A 19,833-nucleotide genomic window follows, 5' to 3' on the forward strand; every position below is an offset into this window, starting at 1 on the left:
AGTGAAGTATAGATGGAATTAATAAAGACTAGAATACCCTTGATGGAGGAATTACTGATTGTACACGGGTGAATTATGGAGAGGAGGAGCATTTGATGTCCGATGAGGAGAAGGGTTGTCTGGATGACTGCATGAATGCAACAGAGGAGGGCTCATCTGGCAGCAATGCAAAAGGTAATGGTATATAATTGCAAACTATGAAGCTGCTTGGTGGAGTGGTTTGTGAATGCTCCTTTATGGGTATTTTTCAAGCATGTTGATTGAGAAATTTGTGCTTGATATGTGTGTATATTTATTCAATACTATGCAATGATCAATACCATTTCAAATAACAGCTTACCTCAATCTCTATTGTTGGGTAACATAAGTTATTATTTATTAAAATGAGAAATTCTATTCATTTTTATCACCCATATAAAGAGGCTTTGTACTTGATGGATGGATGGTTGGATGGATGGATGAGTGGGTGGGCGGTTTGGATATATATATATATATTTTTTTTTTTATTAAATTTTTTTTTTTAATTGAGAAGCATATGGAAATTGCTTCAGTGTTGAGAAATTTACAGGTTGTACTGGTTTTGTGAAAAGTATTCATACTTCTTTACACTAAAACGAGCAAAACCTTGAAGTTGAAATGTGTGTGGATGTAACACAAGCCTAAGTAAATAAATACTGTAAATGTAGTGCCATTCATCCTGTGGATATTTCTTTGTAATTTACACACAAAAATAAGAGTTAAGTGCACGTCTGAATTTAAATGCATTTAAATTTAGAGTGTTACAGAAGTAAAGAGAGCAGATGAATGACTGTGAAGAGATAAAACATCTGTGCATAAAGCTCACAGCCATCATGAAAAGTGATCAGGAAATCAACTAGAAATGGTCACTTTTTTATTTGGGGGGGGATTTGACATAGTTGATAAATCTAGCAATAGGAAGACTCAACTGCACAACAACAAATGAAAGGGATATATGGAGTGTACATATAATTGCACATAATTGCATATAAATGAGACGTGACGTCTGAGACGAAATCCAGAGTGAATTCAGTGTGACGTTTACTTTTAACCATGTCAACAAGTATTCAGTGATCCCTGCAGTGTGACACAACTACATCGATCTCACACACACACACATAAATACACACTTTAACGTGGAGGTCACTGGTCTCTCAGCTTTGATTGGTCTGATACAACAGAACTGGCAAATTACAAATTAATGTCATTTCAAATTTTCTGGGAAAAAAAAATGTGATCCGTGTGCTGTGAGGGCCGTGTGGTTATTAGGTGCTTCCAAGACTCCGTGTGTGATGGAACGCTAATGTAACATCAGCCGTAAGGCCCGCTGATGATCTTTATAATGACATCCTGAGGATCTCTTTCAAATGAAATCCTCGCTGTGTAACTGGTGCCCCAGGAGTCCTGGCAAGTGTTGAAGGAAGGCAGGCGGAGTGGAGCACAAACAGGCGCTTCGAAGGAGGTGGAAGGAGGAGGAGTGCGGACTGAAAAGAGGGGGAGGAAGCTGTAGAGATCATTCACAGGGAGCCAGAGGACCAGATAATATGAGAGAGGATGACGGGAGAAGGTCGGGGGGGGGGGGGGCGGGGGGGGGGGTCACAGTATGGACGGATCACGCATGCAAATGGCAGTATGAGGAAGAGCATGGAGAGCTGGAGTCAGGGCTCTCTGCTCCATCCTGGAGCCCCGGCAGGGTTTACTAAACACCTGAGACACAAACACCTCAACACCTCTCTCCGGGCCGTGCCAGCTCAGGTTGGTACCATGACACCAACCTGAGCACCAACTGGGAGCAGTTCAAAGGTAGCGTGGGTATCCGCGGGATCATTTGTGGATCGGCATACTAAGCTGTGAGACATCAAGAAGAGCATTATCATCACACTTTCCTCTCTTGCATCATCTGACCCAATCTCATCAAATTATTGTAACACCATTCATCATTTAGTCACACACTACAAAATGTCTACACTGAGGGGGCGGGCATTCTCACTGAGCAATGGAAGCCTGATTAAGTGTGTGTGTGTGTGTGTGTGTGTGTGTGTGTGTGTGTGTGTGTGTGTGTGTGTGTGTGTGTGTGTGTGTGTGTGTGTGTGTGTGTGTGTGTGTGTGTGTGTGTGTGTGTGCATGCGTGCGTGCGTGCGTGCGTGCGTGTGTGTGTGTGAATGATGTAAATGTGATAGAACTTCAGACTCGGGACTCGGACAAGAAGCGAAATACAACCTGTTACTTCACAGTTCAAAAGAGTGAGATGGAAAACATATACAAACAGTATTATTGTCCTTTACGTTCCTTTAATTTCATTTTCATATTTCTTTCTCTTTCCATTTGATTCATCTCTTTTCCTCTGCTCTTTTTCTCTTTTCTCTCTTCCTTCTCTTTTATCCATTTATCTTATTTCTGCCCTTTTCTTCTTGTCCCTTTATTATTTTATTATACGTTTTCTGTTGTTACCTTGTCTTCGTTGCCCTTTCTTCCCAGTCTTCTCCTTTCCACCTTATCTTCCCATTTCAATTACATTCCTCTTTCTTTTATTTCCTCTTTTTTCCCTTTCCTTTCCTTTTTCACCTTGCCTTTTTTATATAATTATTATCCTTGTTTTCCATTACGTCCCATTAATTTCCCTTCTTCTTTTTCTTTCCTTTATTTTCCTTCCCTTTTCCACCTTTCTTTTTTCCCTTTTCAATTTCTGTCTATAGAATCCTTCCCATTCCCTTCATTTGATTCCTTTCTTTCTTTCTCTTCCTTTTCATTCCATCCATCCTCCGTACACATTTAGTTCATTTCAGGGTTGCGGGTCCAACTGGATCCAGTCCCAGCTAGGGATGGGTGAAGTCAGGTTACACTCTGGACAGGTCAGCAGTACAACACAAACATCGCACGCACTCATATTCACACCAAGGAGTAATTAAGAGTCACCAGTTAGCCTCACATGGATTGAACTGTGAAACTGGAAAACTATGAGGAAACAGACACAAACACACACAGATCATGCAAACGCTGCACAGATAGACCTGGCCCAGAGTTAAACTGATGAGACGAGTGCGAACCACTACACTATTGTCCCCTGTTCTGTCCTTTCTCTAGTTTTTCCTTTTTTTTTCTTACTTCCCTTTCATTTCTTCTGTTGTATTTATTAAGCCTTTTCAGTAGCGAGGCACACCCCAAAAGACAAATTCCAGCTCATTTTACAATATTTTGATCAGGCAATGAATAGAAAAAAGCGAAAGTAATAAATTGACAACAGATGAATGTGAGAAAAAGAAGTAGAAAAAAAAAAGAAACGCAAAAATGCTCTGAGGAAACTCAAAGCAGCAAATCAACTTGACCTTGAAACTGGGATGGACAAGAAAAGATATTCATGCAGCCAGGCAGCCGCGGTTTGAAGGCAATAATCGAGCTCACCTCAGGAGCTTCTTTGCACTTCCACTCTGTTCACACTGTGAGAGCACAATACACACAATGACAAACGCTTGCTCTTAACTTCTGTCAAGTCAAGGTGTTCGATTCTCCAATGTGAAATCAGCGCCTCTGTCAGTTCGCCTTCAACAACCCCGGCAGCGCCCTCATCTTCATGGAGATTCAGAGAAGTTTGAGTGATGGTGAACCAACAAACTCCTGCAGATGTGAAGTGTACTCAATCGTTTCCACACAATCTCGCAAAGCATTTTGAATAAATTGCTTATATTGCTTATATTAATATTGTTTCGGTGATTTTTTTTCCATCCATCCATCCATCCATTCCTTATCTGCCGTTTATCCGGGGCCGGGTCGTGGAGGCAGCAGTCGAGCCCAGACGCAGAGTTGCCCAGACTTCCCTCGCCCCAGACACTTCCTCCAGCTCTTCCGGTGGCACCCCAGGGCGTTCCCAGGCCAGCCGAGAGACATAGTCCCTCCAGCGTGTCCTGGGTCTGCCCCGAGGCCTCCTACCGGAGGGACATGCCCGGAACACCTCCCTGGGGAGGCGTCTGGGGGGCATCCGAAACAGATGCCCGAGCCACCTCAGCTGGCTCCTCTCAATGTGGAAGAGCAGCGGCTCTTCTCCCCCTTGACCTTATCGTGGAGGGGGAGTTTGAGTGCCCAGATGATCCTCGGAGCGATGTTGTCGGGTGGCTTTATGCTCCATAGTAGGGTCTCCCAAAGAAAACAGGTCAGAGGTGACAGGTCAGACTAAAAGCAGTTCAACACACCCCCATGGACAAACACAGAAAGTAAGGAGAGACGTTGCCCGGTAAGGCGCAGCCGGGGCCTCACCCTGGAGCCAGGCCTGGAGTTGGGGCTCGTATGCGAGTGCCTGCTGGTCGGGCTTGTGCCGGTGGGACCCGGCCGGGCTCAGCCCGAAGGGAGGACGTGGGCCCCTCCTCCTCTTCATCCTGTGAGCCCACCACCCACAGAGGCTACTGTAGGGGTCAGGTGAAGTGTGGATTGGGTGGCAGTCGACAACAGGGCCTCAACGACCCGAACCCTGGACACAGAATCTGATTTGTTTTTCTGTTTAGTTGTAAATGAACAAAATTGTAAATCACTTTTACTGTAATTCCATCTCACAACGGGTCATCGTGTGTGCCGCTGCATGTTTAATGAAATCAATTCCTTGTTGTATATTATGAGCTGTCGCAGTATACAAGCATCTGAAACTGTCACTTGTGAGCCGTGATATATGCAGCACGCGATGATTGGCTAATGTAATTAGCATGTTTGAAAAAGCATTTCTGTCAAAGCACAGACACGAGAGAAAATATGTGTTTGAAGACACCAAGGTCACTCTCAAAAAATGTAACGCGCACCAAAAAACAACTAGAAGAATATTAGAATGCCATGAGGCAACTTCCGCTGGTTCACAGGTGAGAATTATTATTACGTTAATGTAACTACTTCAATTCCACCTTTAACCTTCAGTAAAATAATGTAGTAAACAGATCAGTATGGGACTGCACGTGGTGATTTGCACAGTAGTTTGCAAAAAAGAAAATGAAAAGAAAAAACATGCATTTGGGCTTAATTGGTGATCCTTAGACTGCCAGTGGATGTAACTATAAGTGTACGAGTGTGAATGGATGAATAAAAAGAACAAGAATCACAGTGCAGAACAGATGAATCCACAGATCATTTTGATGTTGAAACTTTCTGGAGAAGTTTGACAGTTGACGCTGCTCAAGAAGTTCAACATCAGTGACCTCCGATGAAGTTATGCTGTAACAAATCCACTGCATTCATATAGTCTTAAACAGATTGAAAAAGGGCAGAGGAAGAGGCTCTGTGTACCGTATATTTCACTTTGTACACTGAAGGTCAGCAATCGAGAAGAGTGAACAAAAAGCAAAGTACATTCAAAGCAAAGGCTAAACTTGAAATACATTTCTGCCACAGAAACTTTGTCAACTTTCCATATGAGCGGAGATTGTAGGCAGTGGCGGACCGGGCTGATTTTCCGCCCTGGGCGACAACATCCTTGTGAAGAATGGTCTTCTTTGCGTGCATGGCGGCACAAAGAAGGGGACGGCCCCCCACCCCCCGAAACCTTGGCATGCATGCACGTTCCAGCTCACTAATGACTATCAGTCATATTTTAATCATGTTTAGCATGTAACGTCACTACTGTATGAGCCCCGCGGCTCACGGATATGTTGGAGGGCGGATTTACGTGATGCACCTGAACGCATCACTCAAAGCTGTCTGCTATGAAGCGGCGCTTTTAACTTTTCAACTGCACAGCTTATTTGTTTTCATTTCTCTGAACGGTTTCAGTAATAAAAGAGAAAGTTTGTGCCCAAGCCACGATGTTTGGTTTTAACTGCAGGAGCTGACAGCTGTCTGCGCAGACAGGGGGCGGAGTCACAAGACCGTATCTGAGCCGGTGCACGGTGTGCCCCTGCTGAGTTTGCGCTCTGGGCAGTTGCCCACTTCACCCAGAACAAAATCCCCCAGTGATTGTGGGAATTGTTATTGCGCCATGCAACGTGTCTAACGTCATGCATTGCAGTTAGGTTTATTATCCTACTTGGGGGGTGGGAGGGGGGGGTGGGGAACACAGCACACCTGAGTCCCATCAGGGACTAATTACACGCCTCTCCTCTCTCACATCAGTGTGCTGGGAGTCATAAAGAGGACGCCTCAGGGGGAAGGAGGACAGCAGCCTGAAAAGGCAGCAGACTGCTTTGAGAATAGGCAATAAATGGATGAACATGAGCTGTGTATACGTCTCTGTGTAAAGAGTCGTACAGAAACAACACACGCCCACATTCATCACTCCAGACAATTTACTAATACAAAGAGTTGAACTTAGAGTGTTATCACTGTCAGGACAAACCACGAACTGAAACACAGAGTGGAGGAATGTATATTATTTTGGTGCAGAAATGCACTTTACTGAGTTTTACATCCATAGTTCCATATGTACATACACTTAGATGTCGCTACACTGTTGGTGGCCGGATTCCTCGCTGGTGGGACGATCGCATGGGTTTCCCTGCCCCGGGCATTTGGCTGGCCCTTAGTCCTCGGTGCCCTGCCATGTCTTCATATCACCAGGCATGTCTTCATTTATGCGTGTGTCTGCACGTGTGTTCATTTGCTTTATAATTATCAATTTTATCTTTGAACTGTTTTTAAATCATGTCAAGCACTTTGTATTACTTTGTATAAAAAGTGCTATATACATAAAGTTGATTGATTTATTGATTGATAATTCTTGAAATATGAATTACTGCAATGTTTGTTGAACTGTGATCGTGCCGTTTGTCCAATGTTAGTTAGTTAGTTAGCTAGTTAGTTAGTTAGTTTTATTTCAGTTGCATTTCTACAAAGCAGCAAACAAGAATATATATAACAAAAAAATGTACCGTCCGGCAACCGAAATAGAAATCACCTGAAGCCGATGGCTAATTTTGACGATCTTGTACAATCAAAGGATAACAAACAAAGATCAATAGATCAAATCACTTTCTGGATAATGAGTAAATACCAAATGAACAATTCACAACAATTCAACCTTTAATTGTTATACTTCTTAAACTCTTTTTGAAATCCCACAGAGAATTACACCTTTTCAGTTCATCATTAAGTCCATTCCATAACCTCACTCCCTAAAACTGACACACATCTATATTTAACATTTGTTCTTATTTTACAGGTTTCTTACTTTTCTTACTAAACATTAACACCCCATTAAATTATAAATTGCCTTTCTTGAAAAACGTTTTTTTAAATACCATCTGGAATGCTATTATTCATCACACGGAACATAATTTCTAATGTTCTTAAATATATAATATCCAGAAATTTTAATGTGAACGATTGTATGAAAAGTTGATTGGTGGAATCCTGATATCCTGCTCTATTTATCATCCTAATTGCTCTTTTCTGCATTTTGATTATTGTCTACCTGGCATACGCTTGTCTCAAAGACTAAGCCATGCAAGTCTAAGTAAACACGGTCGGTACAGTGAAACTGCAAATAGCTCATTAAATCAGTTGACAATGTGAAACATAGTAAATATATCTGCCTTTCACATAATCATAAATCCATACAAACCAAACATGTCTGGACCTTAATTAAAAGGCCAACGGTTACTCTGATTCTTTAGGATTTCTGATGCTGTTGTCTCAATGCTGCAGCTCATGAAGGGTGGCTTTTTTTCTCACATGATGTAATCCCTTAGTGTTTGTGAAATTATTCCATATAAGTTTGTTGATTTGTTTCAACAGATTGCAGAATTCCGTCACTCAAAGCTGCCAAATGTAAGTTCGGAGCTTTGAAGTGAATGAAGTGCATGGAGCTCATGAATGAGCATAGCTCCAGTGTAACCTGCTGTCTGTCCCTTTTTCAGAGATTCCCACAACGATTGCATCCATACTGCTTCTGCCACATGGGTTTTATAATAATGAACTCTGCTGACAAAAGCAATGACTTAATTATTGATAGGTACATCTATTTCTACATCTATTTATTCAAGTGCATCTGGCATAAACTAATGAGATTCATTCTATTCATGTTGCATGGTTGTATGGTTTATGTAAGTGACTCGTTCATTAATTGACTGAACGAATACACAGAGATCACGATAATATATTGTGCTTGGGAATTATGCACTATCTGGGTGGTAATGTTGAACATTTTTGAACTGTAAATAAAAACATCTCTGCAACCACTGTAAAAACGCAGATATAATTAAGACAAACTTAAGATGTCGCGCAAATAAAGATGAGCAAATTAGTAACAATATCAAATTAACAATAAAATAGAGCGAGTGACAGTGACCACGAGAAATCCAGGAGAAAGGCAACACATAGAAATGGAGTGCTTGGACATCTGCTTGCTCAAGGGCCTTCCCTGGTTTGGTGGCTATGCACGCATATGTGCGTATATATGTGTGCGTGTTTGTCCAGGCGTCCGTACACCTGCACAGACTGAGTGGGTTGGCTCAGTGGGCTGGCGTGGAGCTTCGTGGATCCCCCTCCAGGCCAGTTCTCTGTCAGGCCCTGCCAAGGTCAGCTGCCTGCCAGTGGGTGGGTGGGTGGGGGTGGTGTGACCGGGGCTAGGGGCGGTGGGTGGGGGTGGGGGATCAGGGAGGGGGACGCTTGAGCTACATGGCCACCGGGGCCTCAGTGCGCTGTGTCTAATAGCAACTCAAAAGCTCACACACACACACACACACACACACACGCACACACACACGTGCACAAACTCGTGCACGTACACCCCTGGAGGTAACTCTAACACCAACAAGGATCACACTCAGAGTTGCAAACAAGTGAAAGTTGGTAGGGACATGATATAGGAAGGTGTTTATATATAGACTGTAATTTATTTCACTTTGCATAAAAGATAAAGCTACAGAAAAGGTACCAAAAGAAGGAAATAGTTTGGAAGAGTAGAGTTGAAGAATACCAGAGCTTAGGAGAATGAAAGACTTGCGAGGAAAGTAACAAGGAGACCTGTGTGCTTTAAACTGCTCGCTCCGTATTATGTCCATTCCTCAGCTATCCATTACCTGGATCGTCTTACTGGGCGGCCGGACCCAGGGTGGAGCCTGCGATACCGAAGCCATCCTGTAAGAGTCGACTCACTTGTGCACACACCAAATGTTCAGCAAACAATATCATGAAAAGGTTGCAATTAAAACATCAGGCATTGACAAAACTAGCAGAAAGGCTAAGCACTCCGATGTGTGTGTAACCTTTAGAGGAGGAGTAATGATGAGGGTGTCACTCTGGTGTTTGCTCACCGAACGGACTTCCGAACTGAGTTTTAACTACAAACTCCAATGTGCGGTTCCTGAGAGATTATATTCCTCATACAGCGCTGAAGACACCTGAATTGTCTAGAAGCACCGAGGCAATTATCCACTGCCACTCCTCCACATTCCCCGCTGCTGTCGAGCCTGTCGTTAACACTACGATGTGTGTGTAGTGTGTATGTGTGTGTTGTGTGTCTATAACTAGCAGGGGCTGATCAGCCACCAGAGCCCTCTGTGTTGCTCTTTTGTTGCTCTTTTCCCAGCCGGCAGCCCTCTGGTTTGGTGGTGGAGAGACCTTGTGTTGTTCCCTTTTGGCAGCTGGACCCCTCCCAGACCCCTCCCAGACCCGTCCACCACCTCCACCACCATTGCCACCTCCACCTCCTTACTCCCCCTCACCTCGCTCCATCCCCGCTCCTCCCTCCCAGGCGTTGGGTAGAGAGGGAACAGCCAGTGCTCTCCAAACACAAGGACAGAAGCTGCCAGCAGGTAGCCATGGCAACAGTTTCTCTCTCACCCGCCACTTCCCCGCTCGGTAAAAGGGAGTGTGGAGAATCGCAGGGCCCCTCTCTCCTCTCCGCGCTCTCTCACAGCCTAAATTAGACGGGTCACAGTGTTTTTCTGGCACCCGTTTAAATAATCATAGAGATGGATGTGCAAAGAGAGAAAAGGATGAAGAAAGCGAGGTGAGGCGGGGGCACGCCGGGGAAGTAGAATGGGGGTGTTAATCAAAAAGAAGCAGATTGCTGCACAACAAATGATTTTTTTTTTTTTTTCCAGACACAAGACTGAGGTGGGTGGAGACGAGGATGCTTGAGATATTTGTGAGCCGTGATGCAGAACTTGTCAGGCTATTGCAAGTGCATGGAAGAAGGCTCAAGTTGAAATAATCTCAGTTGTGGCATGTCGGCAAGAGGCTGTAACGTCCGGGAGACTAATCACTCCCTTGTTCCAAGTTAATCGTTCACTTTGAAGGTGCATTTTCCAGATCAATATGTGAAACTCGTACTTTAGTTTCTGAAACAGCAGCACAAAATACATGAGCAGCTGTGCTTATCCAGACCTCTTCAACTCCCGTTTGCTCATATATGCCCCTGGCAGAAATACTGTACTGCAGGTCCTGTGCGCTTTTTTTTTCTTTTTCTTTTTATGAAGCACACAGACCTGCAGCAGGCTGATGTAAAGCTCTCGGTGTCCTTCTGAAAGTTTATGTATCTACGAAGAGCTGCCGATATTAAGAACAAGAAATTGTGTGATGGAAAACCCTGAAATGTTTTCTTTTCATGAGCGGCTGCCACAGGCTTGCTCGGGCTTAATAGCATGCTGGCTTTTGAAAATAATTCAACCCTGCTTATTTTCTACTTGATTTACTCTGTGCAAGTCTTCCCTCATCAGGCCGGGGTTTTGATATCAAGCCAAAATAAATCAGTTTCCCGTTTCAGTGACATGTTGAGCCCGTACCAACAGCAGAAAGAAAAACTTTACAATACAGCCACAGGATTACATCACAGCCAAACAATGTCTATTTTTACTCCGACTAAAGTTTTTCTTACTTCCAGGAATTTCCAAAACAGGAGAAATCTGAAAGATGGAGCACAGCGCTGCAGAAATTGAATCAAGCAGCACTCATAAAAGCCGGGTCAAAATGAGGATTACACATCTTCCTGGAGTGTTTGGAACTGAGATCTTTAGATCAAGGATTAGGAGTCCTCGCAAAAATAACTACACCCAGATTTTTGTTTTGAAGTTAATACCCAACAAAATAATGTAATCATTATTATAAACTCAAACAAAAACAAACAAGTAATTATGGCTTGAAATGAAATTACATTGATAGTTTAAGTAAGACAACAAGTTAAGATAATTTCCAGGTTTCTCTCTCAATATTTGTTTTTTTATGTTCAACACATGAGAAAATATGCATGGATGCATGATTATCCATCCATGCAAATTTTCTCCACCACAGTATCCAACAGGAGGGCAGATCAGCCATCTATCACAGGGCAAACACAGACAGTCAATCACACATACACTCTCATTCATAACCATTTCTGCATATATGTGAGTCACAGTCACCAGTTAACCCTGACACGTGTTTTTGTTGGAGAAAACCAAAGCACACATAGGCATAACATGGAAACCCCACGCAAACAGGAATGCAATCCTGCCCAGCATGACGTCATTCCCAACAAAAATTCACAACATAAATAAAACATTCTGTTGCAATATTTTGCTTGTCTGACTGTCTGTACATGTATGTAGGGATTTTTCTTTCATCATGTGCAAATGAGTCAATCAGCAGACACTCTCATGCCTAATGTATCTGTCCACATTATTACAATAAATGATGAAAGTCTGTCACACGATTGCACTGAAAACTCTTAGTGAGAGGTCACTGACATGATGTTCAGGATCAGCCACGAGTGTCTTGTTGATGAGCTAAAGTCATGTCTGCTGAGCGTGCGTGCGTGCATGCGTGCGTGCGTGCGTGCGTGTGTGTGTGTGTGCGTGTGTGTGTGTGTGTGTGTGTGTGTGTGTGTGTGTGTGTGTGTGTGTGTGTGTGTGAACGTGTACACACTTACAAGCTTGCTTGACTTTGCCACATTGATACCAGATGGCCCTTCCCATCATGGCCAATGGAGGAATTCAGTTGGCAGGACCCCTCCTTGTTCATGGTCAGTGTGTGTGTGTGTGTGTGTGTGTGTGTGTGTGTGTGTGTGTGTGTGTGTGTGTGTGTGTGTGTGTGTGTGTGTGTGTGTGTGTGTGTGTGTGTGTGTGTGTGTGTGTGCTTGTACCCCTCCTCTCTTACCACACACTGACCTATTTGTATTCTGGGCAGAGCAGATGAGGCTCCAGGCCCACTGCCCTGTTCCCCTCTAGCCTGTCCCCTCGGGAGGGCATCTGTGGGTCTGCACTGGGCAGATAGGGCAGACCCATCATGGCAGCACTTTAAAGACCACCTCACTGGTCCGCAGAGAGGCAATGTGTTTGGATGTGGGTGTGTGAGGGGGGGGGTCACTGTGCTTGCCTGTTGAGATGTCTCTTCTTCACTTTCTTTGTCTCAGTGTTGTTCCCTCTGAAATGATCTGAGTCGTGTGTGAATCTGAAAAGTCATGATCCAGTAGAACTGAGTCAGTTCATCGGAAACCAAAAAAAAAGAACGGAATAATGAATGACAGTTGTTGAGAGTCTCCAGCTCACACTGATTCGTCAATCAGAAGGGACACATTTCCATCTCTTCTCTCTGAGATGTGTGGTCAGCCCATATGTGTTGTGTGAATGTGTATTTCAATTCAAACTTAAATTGGCTCATTTAGAATCACCCAAGCATCACTGATAGACCCCCCCCCCCCCCCCCCCCCACCACCACCACCACCACCACCACCATTTATAACCCTCACCTCTACCTATGCATTAATTCACCCTACAAATATGATTTGTTTATTTGCAGTTGCACACATACATCCAGAAACTCGAAACGCGGGAGTTTCTAAACACACATGCAGACAGAGGGTGCCGGGCCATAAAGGAATGCAGAGCGGTATAATCACAGCATCATCAGCTCCGTCCTCTGAGAGAGCGGGCCAATAATGCCCCTCTAATTGAATAACTTATCCACAGCTATTTCCCAGGGGGCCGAGCTGCAAGGCACTGTCGCTGAGAGAGGGGGGCAGATGGTGCTGAACGGAGCAGATCAGCAGCCTCCAAGTACTACAGTGAAAGGTACAGTGAGACAAACACGCAGAATCACTGAGTACTGTGCTCTCAAAGGTGGCACCTTATTAAATTCAATATGTCCAATAAATAAAGAAGCATAAATTACTGTTTATGCACAGAACGGCTGTACCTGATGAATAACACTGAAACTCCTCTGTCTATTAAAGCACACTGCTCCGCCTTTGTTTAATTTTCTCTTTCAGCGCTGTTCAATCTCGCTGTGTATGTGGATGAGAGCAGGGCTCTTCTCTTATGTGATGCTGAAAAGCTCGCTATATCCCCAGGCCTGAGGGTGAGGATAATTCCCCCTAAGACCTCCCAAAATCTGGCTCCTTGTTCAATCACCCTTGGGCTCACTACAGGGGGTAACTATACATTCTGTTTCCTTTTCTCCCATCAGACGGAATACCTCCCTGGGAGAGATCGCACACATGCTGTACATAATACTTTTCAACTAACCCTGCTGGGTTTCGATCATTGCCTCCTACTGATAACCAGCCCACTGTGGGAAGAAAAAGTATTTTTCAAGCTGATTAGAGATTTTTTTGTTTTTAAATCATATTGTACTGCATGTACATAGTATGTACATCACAGCTGAGTGCAGTGGAACAATGCCTCATGCAGACAGTATACAGCACTGGTCGGACTGCACAGAGAGCTTGCATCCTGATGATTCAGTAATTTTTTTCACAGCTAACTAGCTGAACTCCTGCCTGGTGAGCTGTACCTCATCAGCACACATGATACCTACTCAGGTCAATACCTTTATGCCCACAAGCATAGTTGAAGTCAATGGAATTTTTATTAGGAAACAATAATGGGGGAAGGGGGGGGGGTATGAGGTGGGGAAACAGAGCAGGCGAGGTGTAGGGAGAGGTAGTACATTGATTTACCCTTCATAGTTCGTTGCACTACATTTACCCAGCAGAGTGCTCAAATTAGTGCCCTCCAGCTCTCTCCCAATTAGTTTCCACAGAGACGAGGTGTAAAGCCAGTCACTGGCCTCATTACCTCGCCTCTCTCCTCCGATTGCTCTCCCCCATACCTCTCCCTCTCTGTCTCTGACTAAACCTTCCTCAAACTCTTTTTTGGTTTTTTTTTTTTTTTTTTTTACTTTCCCCCTCCATCACTCCACTTCAACCTCTCTCATCTCCTCCACTTTTTCCATTTCAGTCCTCCTCACTCTTCGCTTTATTTGTGCGCTCTCTCTCCCTCTCTCTTGCTCTGTCACCCTCTCTCTCTCTCTCTCTCTCTCTCTCTTGCTCACCCTCCATATTTTCACATTGTGTGTTTTCCTCCAGTTTACAATGTGGAGCAGACTACATTCATCCCCAGCAACACGACGTGGGGATGTCTGTGAGTCCCAACTACCTGATGAAGAATATTTTTCCGTCCTTGTGACTCTACAGAACTCTTCATCTGAGGATGTCATGTACGAACTTCCGTGATGGTGCAACACTGGAATCCTTTCAACATTTCTTTTACACCTAAACAAACCTTTTGTGAAACTTGCTCTGCAACACACATTACCTCTGTTGTCAACAGTGAAGCAAATGGTTTTATAAAATTGCATGATGTATTGATGTTTTATTAAGATGTGTATGCTGAATGTGTCATCACATTCCCACCATGCCTGTAGGCTTTGTTTTTGCATTTCTTCCATAGTGACATCTCTTATCTACATTTTATGTTTGTCTGTGTGCCTATATTTGGATGGCAGGTGAGGTATAACTGGCTACTGAGCTCACAGATGTTTGACAGTTTGTGATTCTCTCAACTGTAAATTATTCATATGAATTAGAATATGTGAACATTTTTAAGGAGAATTTGTTCAATTTGCTTTATCGTATTTGTACTGAGGACCTTCTCATAGAGTTAATGTAGAATTAATGATTTGGAAATGGATCATTTGATACCCTCGTCAAGTAATATGCAGTGGTTTTAAACACCAAAAGTAAAATGTGGCTACTTTCAATGGAAATGCAGTCTCAATTATTATTATTATACTGTAATTTTCATACATTAAGTCAACTGAATAAAACCTCTTAAGAATGGAACTTACGCATACATGATGAAAAGTCAACATAAATATACACAAAGCAAGATAAAAGCAAAAACAAGATTTTATAAAAAGCAAGCAAAACACTGAGAGAATAAAACTACTGAGAATGCAGTATGACCATGAACTTGTTGATAGTATATTCTTAATGCATTTATTCTGAGTTTGTGGTGTATTGCAGTGCAGGGTTTTGAGCAGAAACTGCCACTGATGCTTTGCCGTTGCACTGTGGTGGAAATTTGGTGTTGGAGTGCTTACATGTCACAGAGAAAGAAATACAGAGCGCAACACTGCACATGTGGTCATATGTGATTTCAAACATTGATGGAGTCTGCAATGTGCATTACACCTCACGGGTGCTTCAAGGCTTCACTATTTCAAGAAGAAATAAAGAAAGTGTGTTAAGTAATCTGAGACGGTGTTGCACTTAATCCATCCAGGGTCTGTTCCACTGTAATGGTTATCCCTGCACACTGCAGGAGCCAAACCTTTTTAAAGATAGTACTATAGAAATGGCATGACATTATTCGAGATATTCCCAGTGTTGGTATCCAAACTGCCTGGCAGGATATCCATAAAACCCTCTGCCTTGTCCCCCAGGGCCTGATAGACCACCGAGCAGGACTAGAGTGCGCTTGTTTTTAGCGCTTTTGCTTGAATCAGGAATGCTAAACAGGACATGAATTTTCATTCTGTGGCACTGTGATGCTTAACCAACAACTGTTTACTGGCTCTGTATTTGTTTCATCATATTCGCTTGCAAATATTTAAAAAAAAAAAAAAATGATGAAACTTCTTTCTATTAAAATGTGAGGAGTGGCTTTTCCTGACTAAAAATAGAATACATTTTCTCTAAAATAAAATGGTAACAGCACTTTTAGTAACATATCCTTGGAACAAATAAAAGCAAATACCTTTTCCTCCCCGATTGCACCCCCAGCAGTTTCCCCTCACCTCCATCCGCCTCTCCTCCTTCCCTCCCTCCCTCCCTCCCTCCCTCCCTCCCTCCCCCCTCCTGTGTAGAAACCCACAGAGAATCTGGGTGAGGTGTCAGGCCAATGTACTGCCTGCAAACAAAAGGCGCCCTGTCCACCCCAGTCCCAGATGTTCCTTATTGATCCCCCTGTGGATTTGTCTGAATGTAACCGCTCCAAACACCCCCCCCCCCCCCCCCCCCCCCCCCCTTTTCTCTCACACCATCACACTGCTTACAGTGAGGGCGTATGTGCAACTCTCTGCTTATGTGTGTGGTCATGCATGTCCAGTCAGGCACAGCAAGATGAAGCTCGAAGTGTCCCCCCCCCCCCCCCCCCCCCCCGCCCCCCCCCCGCCCCTGAAGTTGATACTGTAACAACCAGCAGCCGGGGACTTGTAACCCACTCCCTCTTATTCTCTCTCTCTCCTGTCCACTATCCACTCCTCGACAGCCCCTCTTGGCTGTTTCTGGTTAATAATGCAGCATGTCTCACTGTCTGATGTTGCATTGGGTTGCTGTGGCACCACAGAGAGGCTGCCTACCTTTCTGGGAGACGCTGCAACCGGTTGCCAAGGAGTTGGTTTCAGGGAGGAGGCGAAAAGAGGAGGGAGTGTAAAGTCTGGCAGAGACTTTGTAAGAGAAAACAGCAAAGACAAAGAGAGTGAGGGGAAACAGACCCGGAGTGAGAGAGGGTGAGAAAGAGTGAAAGCGAGAAAGCATATGAGTTTGGCAACAAAACCAAACAAGGAAGGCTCGAGCAGCCAAAGCTCCTACTCAGCTATTTCTCATTGCATGAAGTGTTGTTCATAATGATAAAAAGCAGACAAAGCAGGTGAAATAATACTGAGAGATGGTTTAACGTATAAGAGAGCAGAAGAATGTCACTCAGGTTTGTCAAATAGTTGCTGCACTGTGGAGTGTGCATGTCTTTTGGAGGGGATTATACTGTTGATGTGAAAATTTGACAGCGCAAACTTGGCAAGGTAAAACGCTCGCTGCATTCCCAAAGGGAGACATTCAGGTTAACATTGTCACTTTCTTTGGAAATCGTAAAGAAAAGGAAATAAGAAGAGAAGGAAAGAAATGCCATAAAGTATTAAGATGTGTAGTTTGCAGATTGTATTGTGGGTGGAACATGTCATTCACAGACACCACAGTGCATATTTATGTCATTACAAGCAAAGACATGGTTCCTGAAGGAATTGATGGGTTGAGCAGCTTGTCGATGTTTCAGTTAAAGGTATTTCCCTGCAATCATCAGGTTTATGGCTTTGCGCGCGCGCACACACACACAAACATATTCACATATACAGATACACCATAGCTGCTTAAAATGTATGTAAAAGCTGACTCTACGCCTGCGAGCCTTCGCACAATATTTTTGCGGTAGTTAATCTGATTCTGTAGCAAGGGTAGCGCAGGCAGGGTTGTGTCAGAGATGTCTCTTTTTACCAGTGAGCTGCTCCTACATCAATGAGATTGTCTTTATCTGCCTGCTTGCAGCTTGGGCTCAGATTCTGCCCTCTATATACGGGTGCCGGGTTGTGGGAGGCATGTGGGCGAAGGTGCGTGGCATCCGGCCTAATGCACAGCCTGGAGAGAAATACTAACACTTCATATTCACTGTGACTTCAACACTGCCACAGTTGAGGCTCTCACATTTGGATAGAGACTTTCAGTGAATGAGTCACAGGTTTGAAAGATATTCCACGGGACATGGTCTTCTAATTTTGTTGTGGTGTGAAATGAAAAGAGTCAAATGAATGCCGATTGCAGGCATCCATGTTGTTAAATCAGCCGCACAAGAGGATGGTGCGCTCAGTGTCATCCATCTTAATAGAAAAACACAGTTTGTGAAAGTCTTGCCACAAACTGCTCCTCCTCAGACTGCCTTGTGTTTGACTCAGGATATTCCCCGCTGCACCACATTCCACTGTTGTTCCGTTATTCTGGACTGAGTCCCTGCCTCTTCCTGCCAAAACCCTCCCATAAACACACATCCATCCCTGAAGTCTTTGCTCTGCGGGGGGCATTCCAGAAGTGTTAGCTTTCCGAGCCGTCCTCCACGTTCAAAGACACACACTCGTATACAAAACATCCAGGCACACTGCACTGTTACCCTTGCCCTAAAAGCCACTGCCTGATGGCTACTTCGGTTGGATTTATTGCATACTTCTCTCATGTATAACATCTTCTGCTATATAGTAGCCACCTTCAATCTCAAGTGGGAATGTATTATCAGTTTGTTCATATAGGCTCTCTTGACAATGTGAAAGACGCTCCAATTTGCATGAAGAAAAAAAAACGTCCTTGTAATTCATGCTTTCGTTGCATTGGAACATCCATGGCTTGCAGCCATCCATATTCATCCACCGATGGTGTTGTTTACATGTTACAATGCAAAAATTCCATTCAATGTATATATGGGATTAACAAAACCTTTTAAACTCAAGGCATGAAAAAAAATCAGGAGAGCACATTGTAATGATCCCTCTTTATTATTTGCCCGTCCTCTTTATGCATCATGCAAATCACTTTTCATTTTGACGTGACCCAATTCTGGAGTGTTTTCTAGCTTGCCCTGCTTGTGTCTTTAATTCAACTTGACTTGACTTTTAGTTGAGGGTTATTCCTATTATTGTTTACAGTTCTACTTACCTTAGACCTCATATTTCTTAAAGATCACTTTTCATCCAAGAGGTATTGTGCAGATGGGTTACCTTTCTAACTTTATTACAAGAGCTAATATTTCCTGGCGGCAAACCTTCTCTTCTCGGTTTTCAAGATACTGGAGAACGTGAGTTACAGCAGGGTGAGTTCACAAGCTGAAAGCTCCCCTCAGACACATGGTTTGGTTACACATATTTGCTTTGTGTTTTGGCTCGTCCTATCCAGAGTCACCACAGCAAATCGTGTGATTTCCATGTTTGATTTGGCAAGTTTTCCCCCGGTTCCCCTCACTGACACTGCCTGAACAGTTGAAGGTTAGGGGCCTTGCTCAGGGACCCACAGTGATGACCTGTCAGGAATGGGATTTACCGCCTTTAACTCTTGGTCACCACCTTAAATGGTGCATTCTAATTAATTCTAGACTACTAAATACTACAGTGTGACATCTTCTTAACAGTTATACATATTTCCTTTTCACCTTGACATTTTTGCTGATGTATCCAATATACGGTCTTGCTATGTTAAAAAGTGGTATTTTTTGTTCTTTTAGGGGTAATGGTTCTTTTCATAAGTGATGGTTTTCACTTGTAGCTGTACCTGTAACTGTACCTATACCTGTACCTCACTCATCTCACTCCAAACTTCATTATATGTACTTGTTTGTGCCCCCTGTAGTTTCACATTGCTTGTATCTGCACCCTAAACTGAGCACCTGTAGACTCTGAACTTTGACATTGTTTCTAATATCCTCTTTTTAATTTTTTATTGAATATTAGATGCTTATTTCGTGTCTGTAGGCCTCCAATAGCTCAATCCCAAGACCCTAGAACAGGGGCCTGGTCCTCGAGGATCCCTGTCCTCTATGTTTTAGTTCTCTCCCTGCTTCAGCATACCTGAATCTACTGATGATGTCATCACCAAAGTTGTAAAAAAGCCCAATAACGAGCCTCTCATTGCAATCAGGTGTGTTGCAAATGGGAGGAGCTAAAACATGCAGGACAGGGACCCTTGAGGACCAAGGTTGGAGACCCCTTAGAATGTCACAGTTACACATAAATTGGTGTTGGAACAAGCATGACTGTCAATACTTATATCAAAATCAGCATTTTCATAGCAATTTTTTCATAGCAAATATTTTATTCTTCAAAGAAAATGGG

Source organism: Blennius ocellaris (genome assembly GCF_963422515.1).
Source record: "Blennius ocellaris genome assembly, chromosome: 6".
NCBI classification, from domain to species: domain Eukaryota; kingdom Metazoa; phylum Chordata; class Actinopteri; order Blenniiformes; family Blenniidae; genus Blennius; species Blennius ocellaris.